This window comes from Stegodyphus dumicola, chromosome 4, assembly GCF_044657685.1.
Source record: "Stegodyphus dumicola isolate Sdum_Otavi_A_Nest chromosome 4, ASM4465768v1".
In the NCBI taxonomy this organism is placed as follows: domain Eukaryota; kingdom Metazoa; phylum Arthropoda; class Arachnida; order Araneae; family Eresidae; genus Stegodyphus; species Stegodyphus dumicola.
The window spans coordinates 82595059-82616755 of record NC_140771.1 but is presented as its reverse complement, the minus strand read 5'-3'; the positions used below and the strand labels follow the sequence as shown (position 1 = coordinate 82616755).

The 21697-nt window shown below is 33.0% G+C and overlaps 1 protein-coding gene across 4 annotated transcripts in view; it reads left to right on the top strand.

Annotated features, from left to right (window-relative positions):
• LOC118192354 (protein O-mannosyl-transferase TMTC3-like) overlaps positions 1 to 21697 on the top strand; it is a 495624-nt gene that overhangs the window by 371044 nt on the left and 102883 nt on the right. The gene's annotated exons all lie outside the window — the stretch shown is intronic.

Sequence of the window (21697 nt, the reverse complement as noted above, 5' to 3'; positions counted from 1 at the left end):
AAAAATGAAACAGTATATATGTCGATCATTTCATGGCCAATAGAAACAGATCTATTTTTGATACATTTAGAGAAACTGCAGATTGCCAGTAATCCTTCTCATACTTTCTTTGTTTTTAAGCAAAACAATAAAATAACCAATTACCTCTACTTGATGGCAAAAATTGTTTATCAAATAGTTTAATGAGAATAACAGATTAAATAATTCTGTTTACAGAATTCATCTACAATTTTATACCTCAAATAATAAAAGCGTGGGGCGTCTAAATAACGGAATACATTAATTAAATTGCATTATCGATGAACATGAATGGCATTATCTTTTTAAACTGTATCCTTTTTAAATATGTATATAAGACATTACCTTTTTGAATTTATCACGGGTGCCTTTCGCTTTTATTATTCGAGATATAAAATAGTAGATGAATTCGGTAAAGAGAATTATTTAGTCTATTATTTTCCCAGTAGTGATAAATTATTTCTTTTTCCTTTTAGTGCATTTGTCATACTCGTTTTAAATAAAATCTTATTGTATATAATAAATATTTTGAATAAAAATGTAAATAATATGTAAAGTAAATCTTTTAAGTAAAGGCTTAATGTATAATTTTGGAATTTTTTATTGTGTTTCATTTTATATATTTCTTGAATTTAAACTTATTGAATATTTGTAGCACTGAAGTTTTTTTAATTGTAAATAGATGAATTTCACGTTTCTTTAAATAAAGATTTGCTTACAAATGTGAGCTTTAATTATGAGAATTTCTCTCATCTTTCGCTTTTATTTTTTCTATTATGTATCTCAAACTGTATCAAATATTTTTGCGTTTTAATTTTAAAGCAAACAAAATTGTTCAAAAACTTTAGCATACACGTTCTTTGAAAATATTAATCTAATTAAAGTTTAAAGGCCTTGATAATTTCTACTCGAAATATTTTTAACTGCAATTGGAAGGCTGCATTTAAATATCAAGACCTAAATATAACACGTACAAGGTGTTTTTCCCGCCTTCTTAGCGAGCCTTCGTGGTGCCCGCTCAACGAGTAATTGAGAGTTCCGCGGTTCGATTCCATGCGAAGGCGTTGCATATTTTTCATCTTGGCTGCTTCCAAGAAATACCTCATATCTCCACACACTAAAATAGAAAATCAAACATTAAGGACAGATAGACGCCATGAGCAGTATTTTTGTGAAGATAAACTTGTTTTTCCTATTGAATAAAATCAATGATCTACTGCGAAAGACTATGTTTTATTTTGAAAATTACAGAGAACACAGAATATTGCATAAAAGTATAAAAGTTGTTTGACTGTATCTGAACATCCTCGAGCGAGATTATGAATCCCGTCAAAGCTATCTTCACAGGAATAGAGAACTCGTGAGTGTTAGACTAGGAAGAAAAACACAAAAGGAAATTATATTGATCTATCAAGTAATGATAAAAACATAAAGGAGACTAGAAAGACTTTTCATTCAAGAGGCAATGTTATCGATGTAATCGCGATGGGTGTCTTATATAATTTAGTTGTTTAAGTATGTGTAATTGATCCATTAAGGTGAAAGGTCTAATATGAGTTTCAGGGCTTTTCTACAAAACTGGTAAGTGATGTACCATTCCATAAAAACTGATTTACCATTTCAAAATCTTTTTATAATTTAATTAAAATATTTTACATTCAAACAGTAGTAACACATAATAAAAGTAAAATAATAAAACTGTTGAAACTGTCATCAGTTCGACTAGAAGGGATTACATTTATTATTTATTAAATCAGTTTTACAGGAAATTGTAAAAAATCAAAAATACCCTAAAACGTTTTACACTAAATTCTATGTTACGTTTACCGGTAATATGGTAAATGCAGTCGAAACCCACTATAACAAAGCTTAAGAATCCGAAAGTTCGGTATTCTGTATCCAATTTGATAAGAAAAACATAGATTTTTACAGAAACGTATAAAAACTGAATGATGAATAAATAAAAAAAAAATGGAAAAGAAGAAAATCTGAAAGGTTTCAGATTTTAATTTTGCAGCAGAGGTTGTATTTAAGATTTTTCACACTTTCGCTGAACATCGCTGAGCAGTCTTCTCTTAGACTTATTCCTTCTAACAATTATTTTTGTTTTTAGCTGTATTATTAATAGCTTTTATTTTTAGCTTTTTTTAGCTTTATATTTGTTTTAACTTTTTGCCTACTTACGTAAAGTTCAACATCAAAATGACAAAATATTTAAAATCAGCATGTCTTCAGAATTCTCATTAAAGTGTTAGGGGTTACCATACAATGTTTAGTGATTTTACCCTATATTACCTCTTTGAAAAGTAACCGCTCGAGTAGCCAGTCGCCTAAAAGAATTAGAATAGAAAAGTATATAACGAGCCCAGCTGGTCTCATTTTCTAGAACTATTTAATATTTATAACTAGACATCTCATGACTTAAATGCATTTTTATTTATATCAGACAGATTAAAAGGTAGAAAAAATGTTCTTACGTTTGCATTTATTGCCTTTCAATCGCTTGCTTTGTTACTCAGTAATAGAAATATTAAATCTGAAAGTTAAATTCTAGAGTCATTAGGTTATATCGATGCAGGAATGTAAAAAATATGCAGTGCCCTTGCCGAAATTCGAGCTCTACAAAGTTACCATTTTAGCCGATTCAATAGCCTTTATTGCTTTTGCATCACCTTCGGACATTGTACGCTGAGCAACTGAACTTATGTACTGATCTGTATATGCGAGAGGCTCATTACACGATCTCACGAGATTCTTCTCTCATCTTATTTTGCTATGTTATGTTAGGAACGATATGTTTTTCCACGCAAGTTACACATAGGATGCGGCTACCAGCCTAGTTGCCTGACAAACCTGTGTATAACACCTGAGCCTTCAAGTTACGTTCCAAAATTATGCGGAGAAGAGGGAGGAAATACTTTATATGCTTCCCCTTCTAAAGGGCGACTGGGGATTAGGGGACCAAATCGTCAGAACCTGGATTGGTATTGACGAATTATTGTCCACCACCTTTTAGTTCGGAGGCTACTTGAATCATTTAGAATTTTTGTTTATGTCAGGAAACTGAAGAAATCCGGAACACCATCGTGGGAATTTGAACTCCGGACCTCCTAAATACACGTTGCGTTGCGCGTGCTTCCAGTAACAGCATGAAAACTCATGCGGAAAGGAGGAAGGAAATACCTTATAAAATATCTTACGTTTTAGTGAATGACAACTCTGCGATACGTGGAAATAGTAAAAATTCTGTCTGAGGCGATGACAACACATTGATTTCAAATAGTTGAATTTGTGCCTTAAAGATAAATATCTTCATGTGCCGAAAGGCAATAGTTAATGGCAAGCTGGAGACAAAAATGCTTTATTTCGAACGGTATTGCCATTTTTAACTTTTAAATCGCACAGTTTGTCAAACAAAAATTCGCTAAATTTGTGCAAAATATAAAATAAATCAAAAACAAATTCGAAATTCAAAACTCGAGCTTCGAGGTGCGCCCGTTCGCGTGGAGAACTACTTGTATTAAAAATTTGGTGACTCTAGTTGCCTTCGTTTTCCCACAATGCGAGGAACATACATACAAAATATACATTATTTAATTTTTTTTTAAAATAATACATCGCGATAGCATTTGATGGTAAGAGTTTGAAAAGCGATTCAGGCGCAAAAATGATACGGTAAAAAAAGTAAATTTCAAGACAATACCATCCTGGTACTAAACAAATTGATTTGCATTGTCAGATCTACCAAAAGAAGCGAATAATATTTTTAAATAATATTAAAATTTCAAAACACATGCCGTTATTAAATGTCTCGTTGTCCTTTTCCGGTTTCACAATATGTTTATAATTTTAAACAATAAATTATTCAGCATAAATATCATAATTCGGATTCTCCTCTTGAATTACGCAGTTATACCTATGAATAATAATTTTATCGATCATATTATTAAAACACCAAGAATGAATTATAAAAAATATTTAAGAATTTGCTTTCAATTTTTATTTAACTTTTGAATACAAAACCAATCTGTAATTTTCTGCTGGCATATACAGATTGCAGGAAAATTTTATCCATGGTTGCGAAGCAAAAATTTAAAATCTTTGTAAAGAACATTTTATGTTTTGTAAAAGAACTAACGAATGAAAAACGCTTATTCGAAGAACATGACATGGAGAGCATTTTCACTCAAGTAAAAGAAAACGATAAAGATCAAAATTTAATTCTCTAATTACTTTCATTCCTTAACAAACCATTTGGAAAAATTGAAGCTCATATAATTCACTACTTCCTCTTTTCCTGAATGACAAAAATTTGAATGGTCACTAACATTCCCACATATGGTGCACTAATATATGTTTATTATGTCCTCTTAAAACTGGGTTCACACCTATCTTACAGAGCTTTCGTTTGAAACACAAAGAAAAGTGGAGGTGAAAATAAGGTAAAAATGTTTTTCTTCATGGATGAAATGTGGATCATAACATCCCAAAAGTGGACGATTTTAAGGGTTAGTAAATGTTTCGTTTCAACTTGCAAAATTTCTGTAAAGCAAGAAAATCCAGTCTTTAGAAAAGGTTATGATCTTGCTTGACTGCGATACAGAAATTATTACGTCTGTCCACACTCAGGACAAGGTTGTCAATAACATGTTAAAACATTGCGGTCCTTTCTTTGTAGAGTCAACTTCAGCTGCGGTCTAGTTTTTCTGCCGACTGATGTGCTATTAGAATTTCCCAAAGATCTACACTTATTCTACGGAGTTTACGTCTGAAGACTTTGCAGTTCAAGCCATGCGTTGAATATCTTCACTGTTCAAGAGCTCTCCGACGGCTGCTGTACGATGAGATGTAATAGCGTTGTCGTGCATGGAAAAGAAGTGCTGATCCACACCTCTAAACAGACGTACATGTGTCAACATAATCTTGGTACAATAGAGGACATCAGTGGATATGTGGAGATCAATACGGCTACTAAGTATGCTACCACTTCAGATTAAAATCCTGAAACCTTCTAAACTGTCTCTTTCGATGATGTTTAGATGTGTGATTGCAGGTTTTCTACTTTTTTAGATGTTTATACTTCCAAAATCATTCGTCAGACTAAATTTGCTCTCATCTGCAAATATCACTCGAATCCATTCCTGTTGTGTCCAGTTATTTTGTTCTTAGCATCACAGAAACCGGCGTCCCCGATGAGCAGGCGTTCATAGCATGCACCGTACTGGTCGTCGGGCATATAGTTTTCGAGCACACACCTAACTGGACACTGAGGCAATTCCTGGCCACGTTCAAAACGTGATATCGGATGTTCAATAGTCTGTTGCATGTGCCTTGTGATATCTCCCGCTGTCTGCCACCTGTCTCTTATCACTTTTAAGACGATGTACCGATCATCTGCCCCCAATGTTGCTCGTGGTGATCATTGCTGAACGCTCGAACAACGACTTCGGGTAAAGTCATCCAGATGATGTCCTCTGGATTGCCTATTGGCCATATCACACGCTAACAGCAACTCGACGTCATTGAAGTCATTGCATCCCGTGCAATAACTTTCGCCTTAATTGCTAAGCGTGCACAGCCTGTGTACTTTCTACCCTTCCGACACTTTTTCTGCTCAGTGGCAATATTAAACTTGAACCGTATAATTCTGTGCTCAAAGTCAAGTCTGCAAAAAATCAAATCTGCAAAACACTAAAACGAATGTCAGAAATGTTGTTTCTTTGAGTAGCACTACGAATGTGAATAGTTTTTTAACACGTTAAACGCTATGTCAGTCACTGGTGACTAACATTATACTTTCCTTTCAAACCATGCAAGTCCCCAGTGACTGGCAGTGTGCAATTCAGAATATTGTATTGCTTGACTTCTAGCATATCGGTTAATTCGGATATCTCGGGCACGCTCTCTATCAGATCTTATCGAAAACCAAAGCATTAATCTAAAAGATCGAACGTTTCTTTCTTTAACTGCTGCTAGTACGTAAATAACTGAATTTTGTTAATCTAAAGTAAACTTGTGACACTGTTGTTTTTGGGGGAAGGGGTGGAGCATTAAGTTTCATATTTGCAAAAAACTTTTAATGTTTGCAATACTATTTGATATATTTTACACTTTTTATGCTTTAAATATTTCCAATAAAATTTTAATTCCGTTTTAATTATATAACACGATTATTATTAAACACCATTACCTGTTTATCATCATTTCAGTGTCTACTCACATACATATATATATATATAAAACCTATAAAATAATATTACCTATAAATATAACCTATAATATAATCTAACCTATAAAATTAAAAACATTAAGTTAGTGCTAGTTAATGATCTCATTATTTTCATTTTAAAAGTATATCTGATCAAGTTCAAGCAATTTTCGCTTCAAAATACAAGAAAGTTTTAAAAAATTCAGATTTAATCTATAAAGATAGATTAAATCATTTTTAGCCACAGCCTTTCGATATAAAGCAGTCACTGTTGATTTATAGACATAATCTAACAAGTTCAATATTTAATTTTTAGCTATTTTGAAAAGGTTAAACTCTTACCCTTCTCTAAAATACAATCGTAAAAAATTGGAATTCATTTTTTCTTTTTATTTCACTTCTAGCCCCAGAGTGGAGACTTAAATTGCTCCACATAATTTATGACCGTTTGAAGCTCTTCTTAATGCTTCTTGAAAAATTTTGAAGTTCAATTATATTTCTGAGAAGGACATCTTTTTGCGTAAAAGAGGAATTGAGCTCTTTTCTTGATATTTCTTTTTTCGAGGAGGCGCTTTATATCGATCAGATTGTAAAGTAGTACGAACTTTCTGGCAGGTGGCATGAGAAAGCTACAAATTTTAACAGGGAGAGACCCAAGCTTTTTTTTTTTTTTTTTTTTTTTTTTTTTTTTTTTTTGCCTTTTTCTTTTTGACTATCGTTGTTTTTGTCACCTGATGTTTTGATGCTGATCAGGATTCTGCTCGAGAAAAGTTCCCTTCAAGTGAAGGTTATAAGGAATCTTTGATATTCATATGCGAATAGTGAGGTTTGGAATAAAACCGAAAAATTAAAGCAAATTGTTCATAGTAAAATCCGATTAAATATTTCCTGTTTCCTGGAGCTTGAAGTATTTTAGTCCAAGATACTTCCGCGCATATATTTCCCCTTTTTTAAACTAATTTTTTCTCCTAAAAGTCAACAAGAGAGAACTATGCGAGTAATTTAATTTCCGAAGAGCTCGGTTAGAGTAAGAACATAATAAGTAAAAAGACGTCATGGGCAAAATACCTGGTAACAATATTATTTATTTAAAAGAAATGTTTATTCTATTCAAAATACTTATTAATATTAATAATACAATACCTAACGTATTGTTATGTTTTTTGTATTGATTTATTTAGTTTGCTATTTTTAATTGAATTGCTATTAAATTGTTTCATTTCCCCGTGCAATGCTGCAGGCGACTTATTTGAAGAGAAAGCTACGCCGAAAAAATTAAAAATACAGGAGCACGAGCTTTTAATAAATAGATATCTCGTAATTGCACGCTTTTGCTTTTCGCGAAGAATCAAGAAAATATCAGAATATGCCCGTGCGTGATTTAAAAAGCTTATAAAAGGAGGAGAACATCTCAGCTCAGTTGTTTTATGAGTTTGTTTAGAAAATTGTTGTTGTTTACTGTAGCGAACCGTACGCACTACGAACCCGTACGCACGCAACAACGTTCTTTGAAAGAAACGTGCATTCTTATCAGAATAGTTATTAATATTAATAATACAATACCTAACGTATATTAAGCTGATATTTTACGTATTGTAGAGGTATTAGGATTTTTTTTAGAAGCAGAAAAGATGAAAAATAGCAAACGCCTTCGCGGGGAATCGAACCACGGACCTCAGGAATACCGGCCCAGCGTGCAGAACCACTACACCACGAAGGACGCTAGGAAAGTGGGAGAAATACCTTATAGTATATATCTGACGGTAACTGAACTCTATGCAACTTGTCCGGCTGTAAAATTCCAGGGGCATATCACATTAAGTAGTCTCGACCGTAGTTCCCAAGAAGAAAATCGGTGGAACAAATGAAAAGTGGGTGAACAAAACACCCGGATTTCGAAAAATCAAACCTGCAGTGAGCTGGAACGTAAGTAACAGAAGTAAGTTGAAATAAGGTGAAATCACATGTTCGAAAAGTTTCTTAAATGTAAGGATACTTGCTACATCCGCCCAGCTTAAGAAAGAATCTGCAAAAATACTTTTCGGTACTATTCGGTTTTGCGGGCCGTAAAAAATTGCCAAACTATTGTTGATGCCAATGCTGCCAAAAATAATTGCGACAACCCTAACGCAAGAAAGGAAGTATAATAGTATTATTTTATATTCTTTATCTTACTTCTAACTAATTAATCAAAATAAAACAAAACTGCTTACCTTGTTCCAATGGGTTCGGCCAGGGCCAATGGGCTGTAGTTCCTCTGTGCTGTGCATCTGCAAAATCTTGAGAGGGATAATCCATAAATGATAAACTTTCTTAACACAAATATATTTCATGAAGACGTTAACGGTTACATAAGTTTTACATAATGAAAGGTTTAAATATTCGCACGACGCAGCGTGCGACTTCTCAGTCCCGAGTTCTCGTGATCTCTAGCGAGAGTTCATAGTTCGAGATGACGTCACTCAGCCATCGGATCTCAGCAAGGGTTGAGTTGCAACAAATAGTAAATAACTATCCAAGATGGATGTTTTAATTTAGATGAAATGTTAATTTCATATAATACGTTTTTATTATTATAATTTATATAAAAAAGGCTAAACATGACTAAATGGAAGCATAAGAGTAAATAACTGTTTCAGATAATTCTCATAATTTATATAAAAATTGCTAAACATAACTGAATGGATGCTTGCATCGCTATTTCGCTACCGAGTTATCTCTAAAGCATAATTTCATCTCGCTGGTGGTTCAAACATAATTTTCTATAATGAATGATGCCTTTCTTTGAAAAAAGTCTCGGTAAAGTGCAGAATCGCCCACTTATTTGTTTGCCGCTTTTTACAAGGGTAAAAACAATTGGATTTTTGTCAATTTTCTTTTACTTTTTAAGTGAAAATAGGTCGATGTGCACATAAATAAAGTCAAGGGTGTGTGCAGTGCCATTTTTGTGCAATTCTGGGATTTTCTTTTAAAGTGAAAATAGGTCGATGGATATCGAGTATGTGCAATTCTTAAAAGTGCGTCAAGCAGTGGGTGATTCTGCACTTTACCCAAAATTCTATTGCAGACTTTTCGTCATGGGCAATTCCCAAATTATTAAATCCATAGAATATCAAAAAAGGATTTAAAAATTAAACTAGTATTGGCACAGCTTCAGTATAGCCAACCCAGAATTTTAACCAAAAAATATCGCCAAGAGCGGCGATAAATGATATGATGCAGTAACCCATACTATTCGCTAAACGCAATGTAAACAAGAGGATAGAATCACGGTTACAGCTAATATCGTAGTCAGTTACATTTATTCAATTTGAATACGAATTACCGAGATACCCATTTACTCATAGTTAAATGTACGTGCCAATGTATTCTTACTTTTCCGGCATAGCTTCTCTTAAAATTTATCTCGCGCCGCATTGCACGAGATAAGTTTTAACATTTTTTAATTAGAATTATACTAAAATTAACTACCTACACAAAATTCGTAACACTATTTTCGGCGATTGTTTAATGCTCAGATATTGTGGAGAATACTGTTTCGTGCAACCGTCTACCAAAGTAGCACCCAAAATAAAATGTGTGAAATGCTAATACAAAAATGCAAATTGAATCCCCTGAGGTAAACGGTTGCACGAATTTTTGGCGATTTACTTTGGCGCAATTGTTGGTGCGGTTTTTACAATCGTCAGCCATCTTGAAAAACCCCGTTTTTACATTATTTTGCGCATAGTAAATTATTCGAAACTTTAAAAAAATAAATATCACTAAAAACACTAAAAATAATGGATTAATTTTTTGCTGAAAACGTTGTTTTTTAAGATGGCAGGCAAATCTAAATAAATACAATTACTACGAGTATAAAATACTAAAGAAAGGTTAAATTATTACTTTCATATAACACAGAAACGGAATAAAAATACCGCTATATAAACATTGCGTGAACGTTTAATTGGATTACAATATTACGTAAATTGAACATCGAATGAAAAACCATCATACCAACGTTTAAAAGAATTAAAATAGTACTTAAATTAACTACTTTAAATTAAGTAAATAAGAACGCTTCGTACACTAGAGCTAAAATGACAGCAATTAGTTTATTGTCGGTAAAAAAGGAGTTGAGTTGAGTTGAGTTGAGAGCAGAATCTGGACACCCGTGCGGCTTACTAAGACTATTCGGGTCTAGTCCAGGTTCCGCAACTATCCGGGGCAACACCTCAGGGGGCCTATAAGGGCATACATTGGTCCTGTATACATCTTTTACCAATGCATACATTGGTAAAAAAGGAGGAATGTCTAATACTTTTCTTACCGTTACAGCGGTTATATCTTCCAACATGACCACAATACCATATACGGCCGTCCTCAGAATCGGCTCTTCTAACGATCTTCATCTGTGATCTACATTTTCGCACTTCATTGAAGAAGCAATTAGCGAGGTTTCCTCCAAAAATTTAAAATAAATTTCCTCTGACCCTTGTAACAATTTATAAATAAATCTTTGATTAGGAAAGCCAGGCTGGCCAAAATAAAGTCTCAAAGGACAATTTTTTGATTTCGATACTAATAATTCTTGGTACTTACCAATAACAACATTCATATTTGAAAGAGACATTTTTGAAGGAATTCGAAGATATGAATTAAATTTTAAAATGGCGCGGTAATGCACAAATATTCTATAACCAATCAGAGAGCTGATTACAACACGCTTAGTATTAAAATTATTTAAATAATCATACATAATTAAACCATTTAAAAATGCAAAATTAAATTGTATTTTAATATTTAACAGCCATAAATAATGTTTAAAACATTAGATTAAATTTATAGACATTAAAACCAATTGGTTTTAAGTAAGGTGACGTCAATGATTACATCATCCACTACATAAAATTTCATAAATTATCATAAACAATAAAATTTTTATTTCAAATGAAAATGCAAAATTAAATTGATTTTTAATACTTAGAAACCATAAATAACATTTTAAACACGAAATTTGTGCATAATAAAACGCATTATTTTTTAAATAAAATGACAACAAAGTATCGGTTACCATAAATAACTTATCCAGCAATGGGTTTACCATAAGTCGTATTACTCCCCAAAAGAAAAATCGCCAAAATCCGTGCAACCGTCTACCAAAGCAGCACCTACCCTGAGTAGAAATAAAAATAATCAGGAGAATGCGATTTACCAATAAACTAGCCCTAACACAAAAAACTTATATACATAGTAATATCAACTTTACTCTGTTAATAACAGAAGAAGGGGAAAATTATACGAATATTTTTTAAATTTTCACAGCCTGGCGCTAAAAACTAGGGGTAAAATACGTGAGGAAATACGGCAATATTACCATATATATCTTACTATAACCCGATTCCTATATAAAGCGAGAGATAAAATTTTAAAATAAAGAAAAATTTATAAAATTTCAATAAATCCAGCTGCACTTATAGCATAAAGTGCGAGTAATTTATCGTCTAACTTGGACATATAAACTAACGAGGGAAAAATGAAAGTCAATTCATTTTCAACTTTAAGTCAAAAAACAGGGGGAAGATATTTTGAAAGGAATGGCACATTTGGTGCTAATAAAAGTTTTCTAGCACTCATTATAACATGCATTGCGTTATCATGAGTACAAGAATATGAATTTGTTCTCACAGATTTGTTCAAACATTAATGCTAGAGAAGTACTCAACTTAGAAATAACATCTGACTTACTGAAAGTTGCAGTCGAAGGGCAGCATGATCCCGAAGTAAAGCACTGGCTACCATGCCTGCTGTTAACTATTAGCTATTAACTATCAGAGTTTTTAGGTAAATATGATGTTTAAAGAAGAAACTCAAGAATCAGATTTAAATGAATGTATGTTTTGTTTTCATAGATTTAGGTGGAGAAAGCTTCGGCTCTGAGAAAGCTTTTCTCTGCGAAAAATCTGATACTACTTTCAAAATGAGAGAAGGGCGGGAATTTCATTTAGATTTTACATTTTATCTAAGGCGGCAAAGTTAAAATTTCACCTTTCTAAGACGAAAAATGTTCATTACAATTTTCGTTAGGACTAAAAAGAAACATGTGATTTCATTTGTGTTGAAAAACTTTCCCTTTAACGTTTTAGAACGAAAAATCTCTGCTTTTATATTGTCTATGGAAAAACCCATGTTCATTTCAAAATGTAAGGAGAAAAAGTTACGCTTAGATTTACAAAGTTGAAAAAAGTTCATTTAGACTTTTTTAAATCGAAAAGGTTTCATTTTTATTTTTTTAGGAAGAAAAATTTTCATTTTTTTACCTATGGGAATACCCATGCTAATTTGAAAATGTAGGCATAAAATGTTTCACTTTGATCTTACGAAGTTGAAAAAAATTCATTTAGTTTTTTTAGGTCCGAACAATTTCGCTTCTGTCTTTTCTAAGTTGAAACATTTTACTTATTTTTTTTCCTAAGATGAAAGAACTTCATTTTATATTTCTCTTTTTTAAGATGAAAAATATTCATTTCTTCCTTTAAGATTATAAAAGATATTTTAACTTGAAGATGTTTCACTTCCATCTTATAAGACTAAAACGTCTCTTTAAATTAATTCAATTTTGTCAAAGATACATTTAAAATATTTCATTTAAATATCGTTAAGTTATAACTTTCCTTTACAACGAAGCACCCATTTTACATAAATGCGATTACATGCAGTATGTAGACAAATAAAATGTTAATAAAATGTTGAAAAGCTTCATGTGTACTAGAAATCAAACTTTCCAATGGAACGTTTTCTTTTTCAATTAACTTAAAAGGAAAATCACTTGAAGATTATTCATATGAATTTAATCTTGGTAAACAATTCTCCACTGCATGTTGATACCAACTTCATTCACAACAAAAGCTTTATATTCACATAATAAAGGTACTTCGAAGAGTACTTTGTTGTTGAAGTTACATTGAAGTATTTTATTGTAGGAATAAAGCCCTTTTCAATACAAAATTACACCCAAATAATATGGCGTTTTCATGTAACTGTATGTATAAGTTTGCATTATAAGAACCTACTACGCATTTTTTAGAATTTTAATTTAATTGATGATACTAAATTTTACTTTTTTCTAATAGGAGAACTCCAAAAACTTTTTAATTCATTCATATTTCCCTACGTTACATACTGTCTTAATATAGAATATCCATCTAAAAACCATTTTCATAATATAATATTAAGAACTTCATACGAAATAAGAAGAAGTGTAGAATATTTACTGTTTTACCTAAATCAAAATAGAACCTTTACCGAATTTATGTTATTTATCCAGAATTTCCAGCAAGGTTTAGAAAATGTGGTATAGAAAGCAATTATGTTTACCTAAAATCAGCTTTTTACTATCAATGAGAAAACTGAAGTTCACTAGCTTTGTCAGTATATACACAAAAATCGTGAATTATTTTGTACTACAATCATCACTTCAGATATATTTAATACTGACTCAACTAACTTGAACGGACTTTCAATTAGTATTTTTAAAATATAAGCATATTTATACTACGTATTATTAGATTAGCGTTTTGGAGAGAAAATGCTATTAAACACCCCCATATACACTAAGAGGATTCATATACACTAAGAAGACCATTCATTAGGATTAGTAAAGATTCATTTATTTTTTGATGAAATGTAAAATCTTGTAATGCATTAGTATAAAACTTGAGTAGTAAATTATTTTCTATAAGCAGTGTAAGGTAAAAACGAATATTCCTATGATAACTTAGTAAATCTAAGGAAGTATTAGTAAGGCAAAGAGATAGTAATTTAACACCTAATAAGAAACGTCAACAAATAAATAACACATTTCACAATAAATAAACATTTTTTTATTAAAATATATAGTTACAAGGATAAAGATTACTTTTTTTCACAAATTTTCTATTTGGTCTCGTAAAGTGACAATCACATGCTCTTTAAAAAATCCTGGTCGTCATAAATACAACTGCTAGTGTCCCCATAAAGGTTTTGGGAAGCTCATTGACAATATTGCTTTATCATTATTATTAACAGCTTTTTCTCGAGTCATTTTCATTATGCAAGGATGATGTCTCTGGCTGGGATGATCGACTGCACATCCCTCACAGATAAGTACCTTATAGAGATTGGTTAAATATTTCTCGTAAATCGTGCTGTTAATTTTCTACATGCACTCTTCGCTAGTTAAATGTTTTATCTGCTAGCATCGCCATTTTCTTATTTCTTAAAGTAAGACATTTTAGAATAGAGCAGTTTGGATAGTCTGCGTTATTTCACTGCATAAATCTAAAAGTTTATAGGTTTGATCTTGACTTTAATTCCAAATGATCAAACATGATGCGGAAACCATCGCAGGTGATTTTAAAAATTAGTTGAAGAACACGCTGTACATTTGCGCAAAATAGCGCCAACTTATTTTTGGCTATGAAGGATGCTTCCGAATAACTGAAATTAAAGTTTGGTAATTTTTTCATGAAATCATGCCACGTAGCCTAGGTTTATTATTGTGCACACCCTCAAGAGAAGATCCATAGTTAAAATTATTCTTTTCTGTAAATTTCTATATATGAATCTGAAGGGTATTGTTCTTACTCACAGTAATGGAAAGACGACATGTTCGTTCTAACGACCAACAATGCCGACTGATCCAGTCATTCTCAGGTATCTGGAGTTTCTCATCTTTTAAGCACGCTTTTTCGTGCACGGAAAAATCTTTTGGTATTCTAAATTCATCTGAAAAATATGAATTCAATTTATAAAAAACGATGCAAGAAATATACGAAATTTCATACATTTATCAACTGAAAAAGTATTTCAGTACTAAGAAGATTTACGTTAGTAAAAAGGGAACATGCTATAGATAATTTAAGAAATGTGCGCTGGTAATATTAAAACACAACATATTGTAAAATATACTTAATTAATAAAATATACTTAAACTAAAACATGCTACAGATAATTTAAGAAATGCGTGATGGGTAATATTAAGACACGAAATATTGATGAATTGAAAAAGAATAGTTAACTAAGAATATTTACATTAGGTCCTATGTTTTGTTAAAATTTTAAATAATAGCAGAAAATATAACGTAAGCGTAGGGTGGAAAACTACTCGAGTAACACATCTTGAATCGAAACAGGAAAGGCGAAAGCAAGATCGCAGCATACAGCACAGACAGAACTTGGAACTAGCTGTTGTGCTGGCATGCAGCTATTATAAAATAGCTCTCGTATCTCCTTAGAGAGTTCCTGAGAAGAGTATGACGATATTGAAAGTTCCTTAAATGAATTTTCCAGGGAAAATCACAGAAGTAAGGAAGAAAGCGAGAAACGTTTATCTTCCATAAAAAGCAGAAAATATCGCTGAGAACTGACCAGGCGGGTGGCACATGTGGCTGCATCTGTTGGTGCGAAAGGAAAAGATAATCATGGGGCAGGAGGGGTCAGAACAATGCTGGGAACATTGGCTGCTGAATAAGAAGCATTATAACGGCGAATCAGGAAGGTTGAAGTCACGTGAGTTATGTAAGCAAGTCTTTAATCCACGGTAAGATAAATATTTCACGGCAATTTCGTGAGAAGGTGTGGGAATTAAAGGAAAAATGTGAAAATATATTAGTAATTAATTTGTCTAATCTAGGGATGGTAAAACTTCAAATATGAGATTGTCAAAAATGTTAGCGGTTGAGCAGGCTTTTAAAAAAAAGTCAGGTTTTAAGTTTAAGTTATCATTAAACTTGTTAAGATGGTCTCGAACAAAATCTAATGTGAGGTCCGGATGCAGACAGTTGTTTCGGATAAAATAAGGAGCTCCTGCAATAATATGCAGGAACTTGTTCTGAACAATCTGAAGCTGTTGAATGTCCCTGTCTGTGGCGTTGGCCCAGGCAGGAGAAGCATAGGAAAGTATGGGGCGAATAAACTGAAGCATAAATTCTTCGTTTCCCGTTAAGACAAAGTCTAGACGTGTTAGAGAGCAGGAAGTTTAACTTCAGGATGATCTACAGAGATTTTTCTTTAATATTTTTTATGTGATTTTTTCCAAGTGAAATTAGAATTCAATGTAACGCTTAGAAATTTAGCCGTGGAGACGAACGAAACATTAATATTGAAGAGGGCGATCTTAGCAGTAATGGGGGTGCGTTTCTTGAACTTTCTGATGAGAAGCACTTCAGATTTCGCAGTGCTGGTAATGATTTTCCAGGTACACCAGGCTTCTAAGACGAAGATCTGGTTTTGAATACGAATGAATTCTTGGTTAGGCTGCCTTGACATGGCGATTGTTATTTAGACATAGATTGTTTGTAGTCCTAGACGTTATGAAGACGGTCAGATATAAGTCTTTCTTCTTTAGGACACACATATTTCTGCTGAATTTTATTTTCCCCGTGGAACACAAATCTGATGTGGACACCACATGACTTCCTATTACAATCCTCATGACTTCTTTGTGCCGCCTATTAAATTAAAGAAACGTTTTCCTGCATTGTTTGCATTACATTATATACATTTTTTTTTATTATTTGAACTCATTTCCTCAAATTATTCTTGCTTAATTAACCGATGCCTCGAGGAAAGTGAAAGATGACATCAATAGTTACAAATTTTGAAGTTAGAATATTACTTACCTTTAAATTTGCCATCCAAGAGTGAAACTTCTTACATTTTATTTTTTCATAAAGAGTATAAAACTTTCCCAAATGTAGGTATAGTATACGACTACAACCAACGACTGCGGAAATAAAAAAGGCAAGGTACGGACGTTTAAGACAAGTAATGAGTGGGTGTGTTTATATATATATGTATGTGATGTACCAGCTTTAGTCGAAGCTTAAATTATCAGACGATAAGTTTAAAAAAAACAGGATCTGTTTATTATTATTCAGAAGAAATAGCAGTTACAAAATCAGATATCCGGAGTAAATAAAAAGAGTTACGAATAACTTTTTGTATGAAGTTTACTGCATCGTGACATTTAAGAAAAAGCCCCCGATATTCCTTTGCGAGTCCTTTTATAGCTGCTGGAAAGGCGGAGCTTCCAAGAATGACGTCAGCCTCGTCAGCCAATCCAGTTCGCTTTAAATATTTCCAGAACATTCTATAACTGTGCGTGTAGAAAAGGCGGGAGAAACAACTTGACTACGGGGCTGTGGATTTAATTCCACGTACTTTCAAATAAGAGAAAGTCGCCATTAAAAATGAAAAGAACATACAGTTTAAGTATGTTCTTTTCGTTTTTAATGGCGTAGATTTAAGTGTATTCTTGACTATGGAATTTTATTATTACACATATATATATGCATGTAAAATATAAAAAATACGAGGGCTTTGCTCTGCGCGTATAAGCAACCTATAATGAAATTTCCGTAATTTCAGGATTTTAACTTAAACCAGTACTTTCGAGAACATTCTAGCATGTTATATAACCTCTGGTGTAAATACAGAGTTCGCGCCATTTTTCATCAGACTGCTTTCTGCTCCTGCTGCTACCAAACCATTGTTGCTGCTTTTCCCATCTGTCTTCCTTTGTTATAACAGCTAAGACGTAGAAAGTCTAATTTTAATCTTGCTTAGTTTAAATCACTGCTGATTATGTAATTTGGAGAATTTCATCTAAAAGGAATATGATCTCTGGAGAGAATTGAATAAACATGTGACATCTAAAAAGTTAAAACCCTTCTTTGTCGTCATTTTACAGCCTTCTACTCAGCCACAACAAAAGCCGGACTCTGATGTAGTTATATTGCCAAGCTTTGTTATTCCTGTGCTTGCCTACCAAAATATTATATATATATACCAAAATATTACATATATATATATATATGTGTGTGTGTGTGTGTGTGTAAGATAAAAAATCTGTAAAAGATAATTTGTAATTTAAGTTAATGATAATCGTGTGTATTTTAAAAATACTAACCTCTTTCTGCACGCGAATCTATACCATATGACTTACATAATACTGATAATGTAAATGGAACTAAAACTCAAACAGCCAATAAAGATTTTACAGCAGTATGAATTATCCAATAAAAATACATTAAGAACCAAAACTAACTGATTCTGAATTACGATTTCATACTGACACAATTGCGTTTTGTTTCTACACTTTGGCGTAGATGGTCTGCTGCTCTCCTCTATCTGCTAAGCTATCAAAAATATAAACACTTTGAAAGAGTCACAAGTGGTGTTCCAAGCTGTTTGCGGCCGCAACATATTTACTGAAATAAAAATGAAGATTTAATCTGACTCGGCTGTCAGTTTCCTATTCATTATGGATTAACGATTCACGCAAACAAACTTCTTGCTGTTCATTACGGATTCAGCGTGCTACGTTTCTACACCAGCAGTATTTCTACGTATGTGTGCAATCAACGTTTCTATAACATCAGTACTTCTGAATTTGCTTTAGTACAATATTTATTACAATTTAGTACTTGATATATATACACATGTGTGTATGTTTATACATGTTTGGTGCTGCCTATTGCAATAAAAATGAGGTGCACAACTAGATGTTATAGCAACCCCATATACAAAAATTCAACTTTCTACGGCTAATCGTTTTTGAGTTATAGGAGATATATACATACTTACATGCGTACGTACATACAGACGTCACGAATCCCTTTTATTCACTCAAGAACAGTTCACAGCAGGCACTCCTCGTGCGTACAGTATCCCGTCAACACTTTTAGTATTAACTCAAAAACAGAATATAAAATTAAAACTAAATCTAAATTCAATAATCAGCCCGAAACTGTACTTAGCTATTTAACGCATAGTTGGCTGTTGGCTAATGCCATCAACGTAGATTAGGAGGCAGTTAATATGCAGGCCGTAAAATAGCAAGCTTTAACTAGTAGCGAAACAACGTGACACGCTCTGTCTGAAGTAACTCAGACCTCAGCTTAAATAGTAGCTTTCTGCCCTACTTTGCATAATGCGCGAAACTGAAATTTCATTCGGGCAAGAAAGCATTGGTTTGAAAATGAAAGTTTAAAGGAAAGGATGTTTCCAAAACGTAACCTCAACCCACAGCCCTTTATTCTGTCCGTAGGTAAAGATATCATGCGAAAATCTCGTACAGATGGATTTGGGTCAAAATGGATATTCCCGTTGAAATATGATACTAGAAATGTTTCACAATTACAATACTTCCTTTACTTTGTGCAAGGTATAAAATATTTCTCCCGCCTTCTTAGCATGCCTTCGGGGTGTAATGGTCAGCATGCTCGGCGCGTATTCAAGAGGTCCGTGGCTCGAGTACCGGCGAGAGCATTGCTCATTTTTCATGTCTCCTGCTTCGAAATAACCTAATGTCTCCACAAAGGAAGTAAAATACCCTGAAAACATCCACAACAAACTAAGGTTATTTTTTATTTAGTTTTAAATATTATTTGTTTTTCTGTGTTTTTCCAGTGAGGGATGGTCTCCGAGTATTAAGATTAGGGGCAGTGTGTTGGTCAAATAAATTCCAGAAACGTTATGACAGTTCACAAATAAAATTTTATATTTTCTTAATTAAAATGCTCTGAAAATACCTGTTTGTGTGTTTCTTATTATATTTTTCTAAAATTAGGGCATTTTCCCCACCATTTAATGTTATCATTCGGTTAATGTCAGCAAAATAAGCTGTTGACAGACATTATCACACTTACTGGCCACCTAATGCAGTTTGATAAATCCGAATCCATTTGCCGTTTGGCCATGTTTAACCATCTACACTACAGAAGCATGTATGGTGAATCTTTTATTAGAAAAAAAAAATTTAATTACTGTGGAGGCAGTCAACTGATCAGTGTTAATACTTACAGAATCTTTGAAGTTGCAATTTTTTTTATTCGCCATGCTATTTATTGCTGTGATGTAAATTGATGAAATTACCAGAATGGTTTTCTCCGGATATCTTCATTTGGAAAAATTGTTACTGCTTGGAGCTGTAAAAAAATTTTCAAATTTTTAGTTAATTGGGCATTTGTCGAATCATTACAGAATAAGGGACTTATTAATATTTAATAATTCCTCCCGAATTATAAATAAATATGATCGAGTAACGCATTTATCAAACCTTAAATAAATTTTAACTGAAGGGTTGTTTAATAAAATTTTATTAATTATTAACCAAATAAGCATTTCGCATTCATAAGCACAGTCTCTAAACTAGAATATATGTGGTGATATTTATTTGCTTTTAAAATTTAGCTAATTTTCCTACTGCAACATCACATTAAATAATGAGCGAGTAAATAAAGCGTAGTTTCGTTCAAAATTTGGGCTTCGAAGGTACACAAGGGCTGTTATTGAATTCAGCGGAGTATATAAAAGGCTTTGAATCAAGGACTGGCGTCAGTAAACCTAATTAGAGTACTTCTACGATTAAATTACGATTTTGTCTCCAACTACCATTCCAACTATTGTTTATTAGAACGGCAGAGGAATGAGATTGAGATTGTCGATGCTGTTCGGTGTAGGTTTGCAAGAGAGAGAAAAGGGTAGTTAGAATGCATTTGATATCGATGGCTTTAGAGAGGATCTATAACTTCGAATAATTGCTTTAGAAGATATATGGTACTGAGAACTCTGATGCTTTTAGGCAAATGGGTTAAAAGCGGAGTGAACAGAGTTTCTGAAATGATTGCACTAGATTCGTTTTAAATAGGCGTCTAATATTCTGCAGCTTGCGGTTTCCATAACTCAATAAACTTCTGTTCACAAGTTTTCCATGACTGGAATTCTGGAAATGTTTCTCATAATGTTTTTAGCCGAGGCTCTCTATTAGTCTGGAGCCTCACATTTATGTCCAAATCATGTTCGTGACCTTCTCACTTTTCAGATAAAAGGATGTTGTCAACAGGTGACAGGTGACGGAGGAGGGGAACGCCTGGCGTATAACATAGGTAAACAGGCATATGTCCCACGTCCTCCACTATCTCGAAGAAGCAACTCGCTGGAGCCCCGTGAGGCTGCACCGGGAGTTTACATGGCCATACAGGTGCTAGATGTCGGGTAGTTTTTACATAGGACGCTGTTAATAACACAAAGTAACTTAAAAAAGAATATAAAGGATAGCATTAAAACACTAAAACACTCATATAAGCTGAAACACATAGATATACAAAATTAAACGTAAAAGCATAAAAACACACTCGTAATTACGTAACATAAAGACATAAAAACCCACACGAGAATACATATCATGACACATAGAATACATATGGAAACACGTAGAGCACATAAATGCAAATATTACACACAGAAGAAACATATGAGACATAGTAACGTGTGCGTAAAGCAGTAGCGCTGTGCGGAAATATGCTCAGTTCACATAATACATAATGTACATACTTTCATTAGGGGCTTCTGTTGCATGAATTACATTTCGTTGCATACACTACATTCGTGCATTGTACGGATATTATATATTTCGATTTACGATAACACATCATTCCATTGGGT